The sequence below is a fragment of the Melanostigma gelatinosum genome (genome assembly GCF_949748355.1).
Source record: "Melanostigma gelatinosum genome assembly, chromosome: 9".
In the NCBI taxonomy this organism is placed as follows: domain Eukaryota; kingdom Metazoa; phylum Chordata; class Actinopteri; order Perciformes; family Zoarcidae; genus Melanostigma; species Melanostigma gelatinosum.
This window is the reverse complement of record NC_136642.1, coordinates 22,192,447-22,202,888: the sequence shown is the minus strand read 5'-3', so window position 1 is coordinate 22,202,888 and position 10,442 is coordinate 22,192,447.

The following is a 10,442-nucleotide window of genomic DNA, read 5'->3' as shown; positions in this document are numbered from 1 at the left end:
GTCGCTCTCTCCGGACCACCTCGGCCTCTTCGCAGCAGCCTCCTCCTCGTTGTCGCTCTCTTCCCTGCGTCGTTTTCTATAGAAAAGCCCCAGTGCAAGACACTACATGGGGTGTCACTCGCTCAGCCAGAGGCAAAGGCCGGCCCTCAAGAATAAAGAAAGGTTGAGCTGTGAAAAAATGAAGAGATACTACAGAAAAGCCCCAGTGCAAGACGCTACATGGGTTTTCTCCAGCCTTGAAGACGCAAAGGCCAGCACTCAGGATGAAATAGAGGTTGATTGATCCAGCGTGCAGATATGAGGCCCTCAGGGTTAAAGTGGGTCAATCCAACGGCCCCAGTGCAAGGCGTTACGTGGGGTGTCATCAGCCCTGCCAGATGCAAAGGCTACCATGAGGACCACTGGTCCTGCTTCGATGTGGACTCAGTGGTTGCTCCGATGACGTTTCTGGGAGGATTGTCAGCACGTCCCATCGTCGACTCAATCCAAGTCGCTGTCTTCGGACCACCTCTGTCTCTTCATAGCAGCCTCCTCCTCCTCGTCGCTCTCTTCCCTCTGTCGTTTTGTGGAGGAGCCGAGGCCAGAAGTTGAGGGAACTGCTGCATCCGTGAGCTCTTCTGAAGAATCTTCCAAGGAGAGTGGCCCCATGTCTTCATCATCCTCGTCCTCAAGTCCGACGACATCAATCTCAGGGTCCTCCTCCTCTTCAGGTAGCCCATACCTGTACCTGTCAATAATACGCTCAAAAGCAGCATCAAAAGCATTGTAATCAAAAGGTTCAGCGCCACGAAAAGCAGGGTCAGCGTGAGGGAAAGCAGGGTCAGCGTAAGGGTCAGCGTAGGGAACAGTGTAGTAAACAGGGTAGTAAACAGGGTAGTAAACAGGAAGAGGAACATAGCCTTGTTGTTGTCCCTCCATCACAAAGTGTGGTGGTGGGAACTGCAGCTCACCCTCAGCCTCCTGAAGCCCGTCCACATGATCCGCACCAACGCCAACCTCTTCCTCCTCGTCCTCGTAATCAGGCAGGACCGGGTCGTTGGGCATAAGGGCGGCATCAGGGCGGACTGAGGTAGGAAGAAAAACATTTATTTTAAAAAAGTCACATCCACAAGCCACCAACTAACACAAAGCCACCGCTAGTCTGATTCAAAAGGCAACTATTTCAGTATTTATCAGGAGCAAATTATGAAAATGCTATTTTCATGTGAGACCATAGCCACGGTCCAAACTTATTCTATCGGGAAAGGCCAGTGTGCACATTATCACCAGCCGAGCACTTTTAAAAAACGCTCTACATTTGGAACTGGATTCAGAAAACGTCATTCACATACACTAATACAATCAGACAACATTTGCCCAAACTATTTTCCACTCCTTCATAGTGTATATGCAACCTTGTACTGTAAGATATGTGTTGGTAAAAGCTGTTGTCCTCCATTGTACCATGCTGTACACACTGCAAAATACTACACACAAATACTCCATCATGCTCTTATAGCATCTGTTTCTTCACTTAAAGAACATATTGACTGGGGTGCTGTGCAATAAACACCAAATTATAATTTAATAAACATTAAACATCAAATTGTGATGAATGGATCCAAATCATATCCATTTGTTATCGTTTGTTTAAAGAGCACAGTAGCAGTAATGAAGGACTAAAGAGCTAAAGTGATGTGGAGTTGTATTCAGTCAGATTTAGTTACCGGTATTTGGCATACAGTACTTCTGTCTACTTGGTGACAGAAGAATGGATCAGTTTGACCCTTGTTTGCACAACACAATTCTACATAACCCTGTTCACATTGTATAGCCATAATAAAAGTCAGACTACTATATTATAAGTCAGAACAAAGCATGTTGCATCATAGTTTGGACCTTGTGGTTATTCTGACTCGATTCAGTGAGAGATGACACTGCCTCCAATACTATCTAAAGTTTATAATAAACTGTGGAAAACACTGAGATGAAGCCATCTTTTAGTAGGCCTATAGCATTTGCGTTGTATTAAATGCTAATCGCGGTTAGCATTTCTGCATCAACGGCAATGTTAATATTAGCTTAGAAGCTAGCTAGTCAAACATTCTTATACGTTGGCTATATGCTGGATTGTTGTTTTGTATTCATGTATGTGTATATGGACAGTTTGTAAGGCCATATTTCATATTGTGTTTCCACAGTTTTACAAATTAAGAATGATTCTAACTAAAGCCCTGAAACTCTTCAACGGATGCCTGCATCTTTATTGAAAGGATCTACTGTTAGCTATCTGCTAAGCTTTCCTGCACCAATGCTAAATGGTGGAGGCGCCATTTTGTTTCCGAGATTTTCAACACAAAAATCGACGATTTGATCCCCTCGAACAAAAATAACGGTGTTTTCATGTCCCATGTGTTCACACATTCCACACCTATTTCGAAGAAGAAAGTCCAGTCTTTAATCATATAATTATTGTTTTACACCAGAAACTGTGAGTGGCCTCAAAATCTGAGTTTTTCTAATAGAGTGGTCCCACCGACGTCACGATCTCCTTAGTTACGAGGTATGTCCGCCATGTTGGAGTACATACAGATCCTACATGGCGGCGAGTAAACAAGGAAGTGCGGCGAAAATACCATACTTTGAATCACTGGATAGTGCATCAAAGGTTCGCTACCTGGCCAAATTGAAGGTTATTGGTAACTTGGATCCCTATACGATGAGTGCAGATCGTTTCAGTGCCGATCCTACTTATCTTCCATCGGTAAACTACGCCAACATCTACACGTATCTCGTGAACACCCCCAGTCCTTACACAAAAGACGAGTTGGAGTGCTACAAAGGACTCGACGCTTATAATCAGTTGTCAGTGGATGGGTCCGAGACGTCAAAGCAACGGTCGTCGAGAATTCTCATCTCGTCATTGGAAGGGTAAATATATACAGATCTAGTAAGATATTTAGCAATATTCAATGTTTACTCAGTGCAAACAGACACGTGTGTTTGTGTACATTGTACATGCATGTCACTGTGTGCGTGTGTGTAGGAATTAACTTTAAACTAACCCCTAACTTCATCCCCCCCACACACACACACACACACATATATATATATATATAATTAATATGTAATATATAATCATATAATATATATGTGTGTGTGTGTGTGTGGGGGGGGGGGGGGGTGAAGTTAGGGGTTAGTTTAAAGTTAATTCCTACAGGCTACACACATGCACACAATGACTATATATTATCAGGGGTGTGGATATCTAGAAAATTAATTTAAGATTCCCATGTTCTATCGACTTACTTTTATAAATTGTTTTACTTTTTTTTTCAAATTCAATGCACAGAGATACATCAAACACTCGAACCCAGCTTTATGTGTGTGTAACTGGGAAAGAAAAATGAAATCTCTGGTCAAAACAAATTAAATCTCAGTATTTTGGATAAATTAGGATCTCCATGTTTTTTTACCTTCATATTATAAAATATATGTAACAACTTAATTTCCCCTGTTACAGGTAATGCATTCACAACGCCTGAGAGAGACTGCTCTGAAGCCGTGGCTGGTTGCTGAGAAGACAGGAAAGATTCTTTGCGCGCACTGTAACTGTATGGCTGGCCTTGGCGAGACCTGTATGCATGTGAGTGCCCTGCTGTTTTGGATTGAGACGACATCGCGTATTCGAGATTCTCGTACAGTGACACAGGCGGCGGCATATTGGAAACTTCCACCCAGTCTACGGGATGTACATTATCTTCCAACCAATGAGATAGACTTCACATCCGCTAAGACTAAGAACAGACGGTTGGACTCCCTTGTTTGTGACAATACTGCAACCCCTGGAAAGCGGCAGGTAAAAGAAGCACGAGGACATTGAGGTTGTGCCCATTGAGGACACAGCCCGAAAAGCGTACTCGGAGAAGATGACAGAATCACATGACAATTTTTTGATTCACGACTCTGGATTTGTCATCCACCCCGACTACCCGCACATTGGTGCTACACCGGACGCGGTGGTGTCATGCGATTGTTGTGGCAGTGGGGTGGTTGAAATCAAGTGTCCCTACTGTGCACGTGACAGTACAATTGATGACTTGACTGCGGGAGGCGTGAAGACTTGTCTGGAGAAGGACGGCGAGCTTGTATTTTTGAAAAACGACCACGAGCACATGTATCAGATACAGACTCAAATCAGTGTGTGCAATGCCGAGTTTGCGGACTTTGTGCTATGGACAGAGAAGGACCTCCACATTGAGCGTATTGAAGAAGACCAATCAATGTGGGACATAATGGTGGCATCGTCCAAAGATTTCTTCAATAAGGCTGTCCTGCCAGAACTTGTCGGGAAATTTTATTCTCGAGAGAATGTCCAGACGCCAGCACTGTGTGCCATCCAGGTACCATGCGGAGAGAACTCGGCGAGTGCAGATGATGACCACTCGCCAACAAACTGTTATTGTGGGGAGTCTGAGGACTATGATGACATGATAATGTGTGAAGATGAAAATTGCAAAGTAGTCTGGTATCACTTGGTCTGTCTGAAAATCAAACGTGTTCGGAAAGGCAAGTGGCTCTGCCCTGACTGTCGAAAACAATCTAAAAAGAAGCCTCGTAAAACTAACAAGTGATATAGCTGTGTTAGCAATATTCAATGTTTACTCAGTGTAATACAACATACATGTATGTGGGTTGATTGGAAGAAACAACAAACAATAAAATACACTGTACAACTTGGAAATGTATGTAGTTTGCAATCGTGGCCCCACCGAGGTCTGTCTGGTTGGCTTGGTTCTTCTTATCCTCGTCCTCATCCTCTGCTGCTGGTGGGCTGTCATATGCATGATCCGACGTTAAACTCATATCAAGCAATGCTGAGGCTGCATCTCTGTGTTTCGCCTGTTGTACACGCTCGACACGTCTCTGGTACCGACTGCTGTCACGGGCCGATGAAGCTTCGGTAACCTTCTCATGTCCAAGTTTAATTTATATTTCCTTTATTAAATACTGTTCACAAACTAATTTGTAAATAAAATCACTGACCACTTATAAAGTGATCCGCACATACTCTAGTGTACGCCAAATTCCATTCCTTTATATCTCGAGAGATGCGTGACAGACATTTCTCGCGACGTCGCTTGGATAGCTCCTTCGTGTCATTTCCTTGATGTGTAATGACCGCTGGCAAACGAAAGAATGATTTCTTGTCTATCAGCTCTGCTGCCACAACCAAAGACGGCACAAAAGTTCACCATGATCGATAGGTTATGCGACTCAGCCGTGCATGCCAGTGGCTTTGTGTGTACTCCAACATGGCCGACAGCTAAACTGTGACGTCACACGAGATCGCTCTATTGCTAGCTTAAATTCTGAACATTCTTTAGCTTAATATTCAACAATTTAACGTAATTAAATGCACGTTTTGTACTGAAATGGCCTTTTATGGAGTCAAGGAACATTAATATACACATTTGGCATGAAATAAATAAAAAAATAAAAAAATGTACCTGTAGGTCTGACGATGCACACTGGTCTGCACACCGGGGGTCCACTGGAAGCCATTATATCCAACAGGTATTGTTTGCTGTAGGTATTCAACTCAGTTCTCCAACAGTTTGTTTTCAACGTGATCAGATCTCTGAGAGCTCAATCTTGTAGGTGTTGCAGGTAAACTTGTTAGGTTCAAGTGCAACTCAGACAGGCCGTTTTTCGATGCGTCACTATTATGCGGCCACGCCCCCTCCACTAACGCAGGGTTGCGTGTGTGAGAGAGATTTTATTTTATAGTAAATTGTGTAAATGTAAATAGTTTGGACTGTGTGTGTTTACAATAGGTGTTTCCATAAATCCGTGATGTGTGTGATGATCTGTGATGAAACACTTCACATCATCTTGGCCCAGAGCATACATAGGTTCAACCAAGAATGAAACATATCAGCAGTTTCATTTGTGTTGTTGTTGAGTTAGATATGAATATAAAGGCAGTAGACATGAGTAGACATGAGACTCCACGCCAGACCAGGTCCTGTCTCGTCTTCAGCCTGCTTTCCAATCATCACTTCGTAAATATAGACCAGTTTTAAAAGCAGAAAAGACCCCGTGTACCACAGTATATTACCATTCATGACAAATGACATATTTCTGACCCATCATTGTTCTCTGTACCACACAGTTGGATAACCTCCTTACAGTCAAGAACAAACGGCCGTCTCATGGTATTCATTTACAAAGCTCTACTGTTGAGGCTTCCAAACTACATCACATCTTCTCTCTCATCTAATTCTACTGTCAACAGTACACAATCCAGTAACTACTTAACCTTAGAGAACCCTCATGTGTTGGCAGAACTGGTGTCAGGTACGATTCACCTTTTAAATGGATTGGACCGCAAACTGCCCTTTAACTAGAATCTTGCATTACCCTCAGAGATTTTAAAGCTTTGTTATCTGATGTTTTTTTTATGATTCTTGTAATTGTTTTTAATTCCTGTTTATTGTGTAGCTGTGTTGCTGTCGAAAAGATATGTTAATCTCAATGAGACTGCCTGATTAAATAAAGATTAAATAAAAAAAAATAAACTTATGTTGTAAGAGACGGAATAGGAAGAAACTGTCCTTTTAACCCTTTTATAAAATGTTTTTCTCTGAGACGTTAATTGGGTCACTAGAGACCTATGGGATGTAAGAGTTTCATTTTGTATTTGTGGAATTGCTGGATGCAAGTGGTTGTGGGTAATGTTGTTTTCCTGTTTGGCGATGGCTTTGTCCCGCTGTATGAATAGATACAGAGCAGGAACATGATGAAGCCAGCTCAGACAACATGAGCGGCTTTAAGAGAAGTTAGGACCTATAAGGGAACCTCATATTCATCTCAACTGCCTTGACAGTCCCATACTCAACCACAAAAGAGTGGAGCCGTGCACACCACCTTGACGCAATGACCACAAGCAAGGGACTGGGATTTGTTACCAATGTGGTGTTTTATGGAAGTTAGGTGTCAGTTTATGAGAAGTAGCAGTAGCCTATGTGAAAGATAGAACAGTGTTAACAAAAATATAACAGGCAATGTTAAAAATGTATTTATGTATTATGAAAACAAATCCCATTGTTCTGACGTCTATACACTTCTAAAAATCTCATAATTTGCGAAAATATATATATAAATATAATCTGCATGATGTAAGTGTTGGATGGCCCGATTCATGTAGGAATAGACACCCAGCAATTTAGGGTTAAAATAGCTCAAATTGGTTATGTGAGAGCTAATATTGGATTTTGTTAAGAGGCAACTGTCTGCACGTTGCTTTGCAGCCATGTTGCCAGCAGGTAGTCGACACCTCTGTAGTTCATTTTGACGAGGCAGTTATTATTGCTGTCAGTAATCCCAATATCTCAAACTTGGAATTACAAGTCGAAGGCTGACATGGATGTTTTTGCATCACTCCACTGTTGAGTATTATGGTCTGAAAGTTATGAAATGAATAAGCAGGTATCATGTTGCATGCCCATCCTCTTATTTAGTGTGCAAGCATGCTAATATTGGCAAATTAACAGTGCAAAAGTACAGCTGATACTGATGGGTATGTCATTAGCTTTGCAAGTAGTTGGTCATAACCCAAGGGCAAAGTACAAGGGTGCTAGATGAAAAGTCAGTGGATCATCAAAGTTATTGCAATTGGCAATCCTTCAACGGTTATCGAGACACTTGGTAAAAACCAAGAACCTTAACCTCTCGAGGAAATGTCAGGGGATCACCAAAGTCATGGCAGTTAATCCTCTGAGCAAAACAAATATCTGTAAAAAAAAAAGTTCATGGCAATCCGTCCAATAGTTGTAGAGATATTTCAGTCTGGACCAAAGTGGTGGACCAACGAATAACACCGCCATCCCCGGAGCTGTGCCGCTACGCTAGCTGCTACACACCAGAGCTCCTGTTTAACATGAGGTTTCCCTTTGAGATGACGCATTGGAACATTACGCCAGCATTCAGTCAGACAGATTTAATAAAGCCAAGCCAACATATTGTGAGATATGAATGCCCCAGCAGAATTTGGCGATGGCCTTTTGTGATACAGACGGGCAAAGTGCGGAAATGTCACCCTGGTTAACCTGCTCTATGTGACAACACAGATAAGACAAACAGGAAATGGCTTTTTATCCGCCCGCCATGCTATCTCAATCACCATTTGATTTCATGTGCGTGCTGTAAAGTCCCCTGTGTGCTTCGATGTGATGCGATTTATTAGGAAACCAATTTTCAGGGCTTGATATTGAGCAAAAGGGGGCAAAAGTGAGTTGCATCGCTTGGGAAGAGCTGAAACTGGCCAAGGGGAAGCGGAGGCATGTGAGAGATGTTCAAATAATAGGTTATTATTTGCACTCAGACTCAGGCTCATGTTCTCCATTCTTACCGGCTGTCCCAGCCTATATCTGCTGTGTGGGGTGGGTGCTCTGTGTGCTGAATGTCAGGGCTGAGGGGGGGGGGGGAGAAGCAACACCTGAAAAATGGCCGCTGCCTCCAGACATGGCACAAATGGCAAAGATGGTGTCAAGGTGACCTGGCACTGCAGGGATGGCTCTTCATCGCTTGGCGCGCTACGAGTGCGAAGCTGTTACGTGTGGCTCGAGGGCAGATGTTGTCTGCGAATAATGTCAAATAAGAAAAGCAGAGTGCACAAACCAATGCACTATAAAGGACGCTCGCTGCTTGTTCTGTTGGCGCCAAAGGACACGGTGACGTCATGCTAATCCCAAACACGGAGAAACTACATCACTCTCTTAATTCGGAACAGTATAATTACAAACATCATCACAGAATAGACATATAGCGGGTATTATAGAAGTCTCTAAGGGATTACACTGATACCAAAGATGATTTTAATAATACTACTGATCATATAAAGCTCACAAATTCACTGTAAATCCCTAAAGGGACATTACAGATTCTTATTTCAGAATGTGTTACAATAAAATAGAGGGAGCATGTATTTCAATTTTTAAAAAAAGCAATCATAAAGAAGCACTGCAGGTCGTATCTGACAATCTCAGGGTTCAATCACTGCTGTGGGTTTGATTTAGAGCTTTGTCAACGATCAGAGATGTGTAAAGCCCTGAACCCTGCACCGGTAATCCAAGCGGCAAGCAACAAATACCAACCTTTAGTCTGGCAGTCAAGGACATCATGAATCATCAGAGTTTGTTTCTTTTCCCCGTTACTATGGCGAAACTTGTTACTAAGTCCAAATCTTTGATGGAATGAGTTGTCTTTGATTTCCCAGACGAGGCAGACAACAGACAGTGTTTTGTTCACCGCTTTTCATACCAAACGGGCCACGCGGTGACTGCTGTCTGAATGGAGGTCACAAACTGCAGAGTGAAGTTGTGTGATTAGACCGTCCTGTTCTCAATTCTAATTATGTGGAGCTCGAACAGAAGCAAGAGGCAGAAGAGGCCCTGTGGCATCAACCCTGGATACCCTGAAACTTAAACTGCACACACACACACACACACACACACACACACACACACACACACACACACACACACACACACACACACACACACACACACACACACACACACACACACACACACACACACACACACACACATCAGCCAGCCTGACAGTGAGTCAATACCTGACATTCATCCTTTCGGTCAGGCCGGGCTTTTTAATTATCGCAATGAAGTCCCTACATGGATCAGGTCACCTGCTATCTAAACAGACTTTTATTGTTGAGGTTTTGCTTTGTCTAGATACTATTTCATGGATAAATAGTCAGGGTAGGCTGGCTTTGTTCTCTCTGTGGTGAATATTAACTATCAAATAAAATGTATGGACTCAGGAGTCTGAATGAAGACAACAATATCGTCTCATTTCTGACGACATATTTCTGTTGTTGCCTTAAACTTGAATCTCTTCCCAAAACCATGAGGCTTTATCATCGGATGTCTCCCCGGTGCCTGAATTGTGCAGGATGATTAGAGACATGGAGCAGAGCAAAACCGTCGGCACAATTCACAACAAGTGCTGTGTTCAAAGTCGATGTGCCTGATGCCCAATTCATCAGTATGGATGTCTCTGAATGACGCAAACCTGCACTCTTTTGCGCGCCACACATGACTGCATTAAAAACAGCAATTTGCAGACATCACTTGCAGCTGTCCGGCCCGCCGCTAAAGCTTCATTATACATGATGATTGTGTGATTGGTTGTTCTAAGAGGGGTAGAGGACATGCAATCACGGCCCCCAGTTTCTGATAATCTTCATCGATTTGGTCATATTAAGATGAAGTTTTCCATGTTTAGTCATCGACCTCTCGTTTAGGCCTTTATTAGAGCCGCATTTCATTTGAGGGTGTGAGATAGTCAAAAAGAGTCTCATTAAATGGTGATTAGGAGGCTATTTAATGTTAATCCTGCTGCCTTTGCTGTTGAGTGCAATACTTTATGATGGAGGC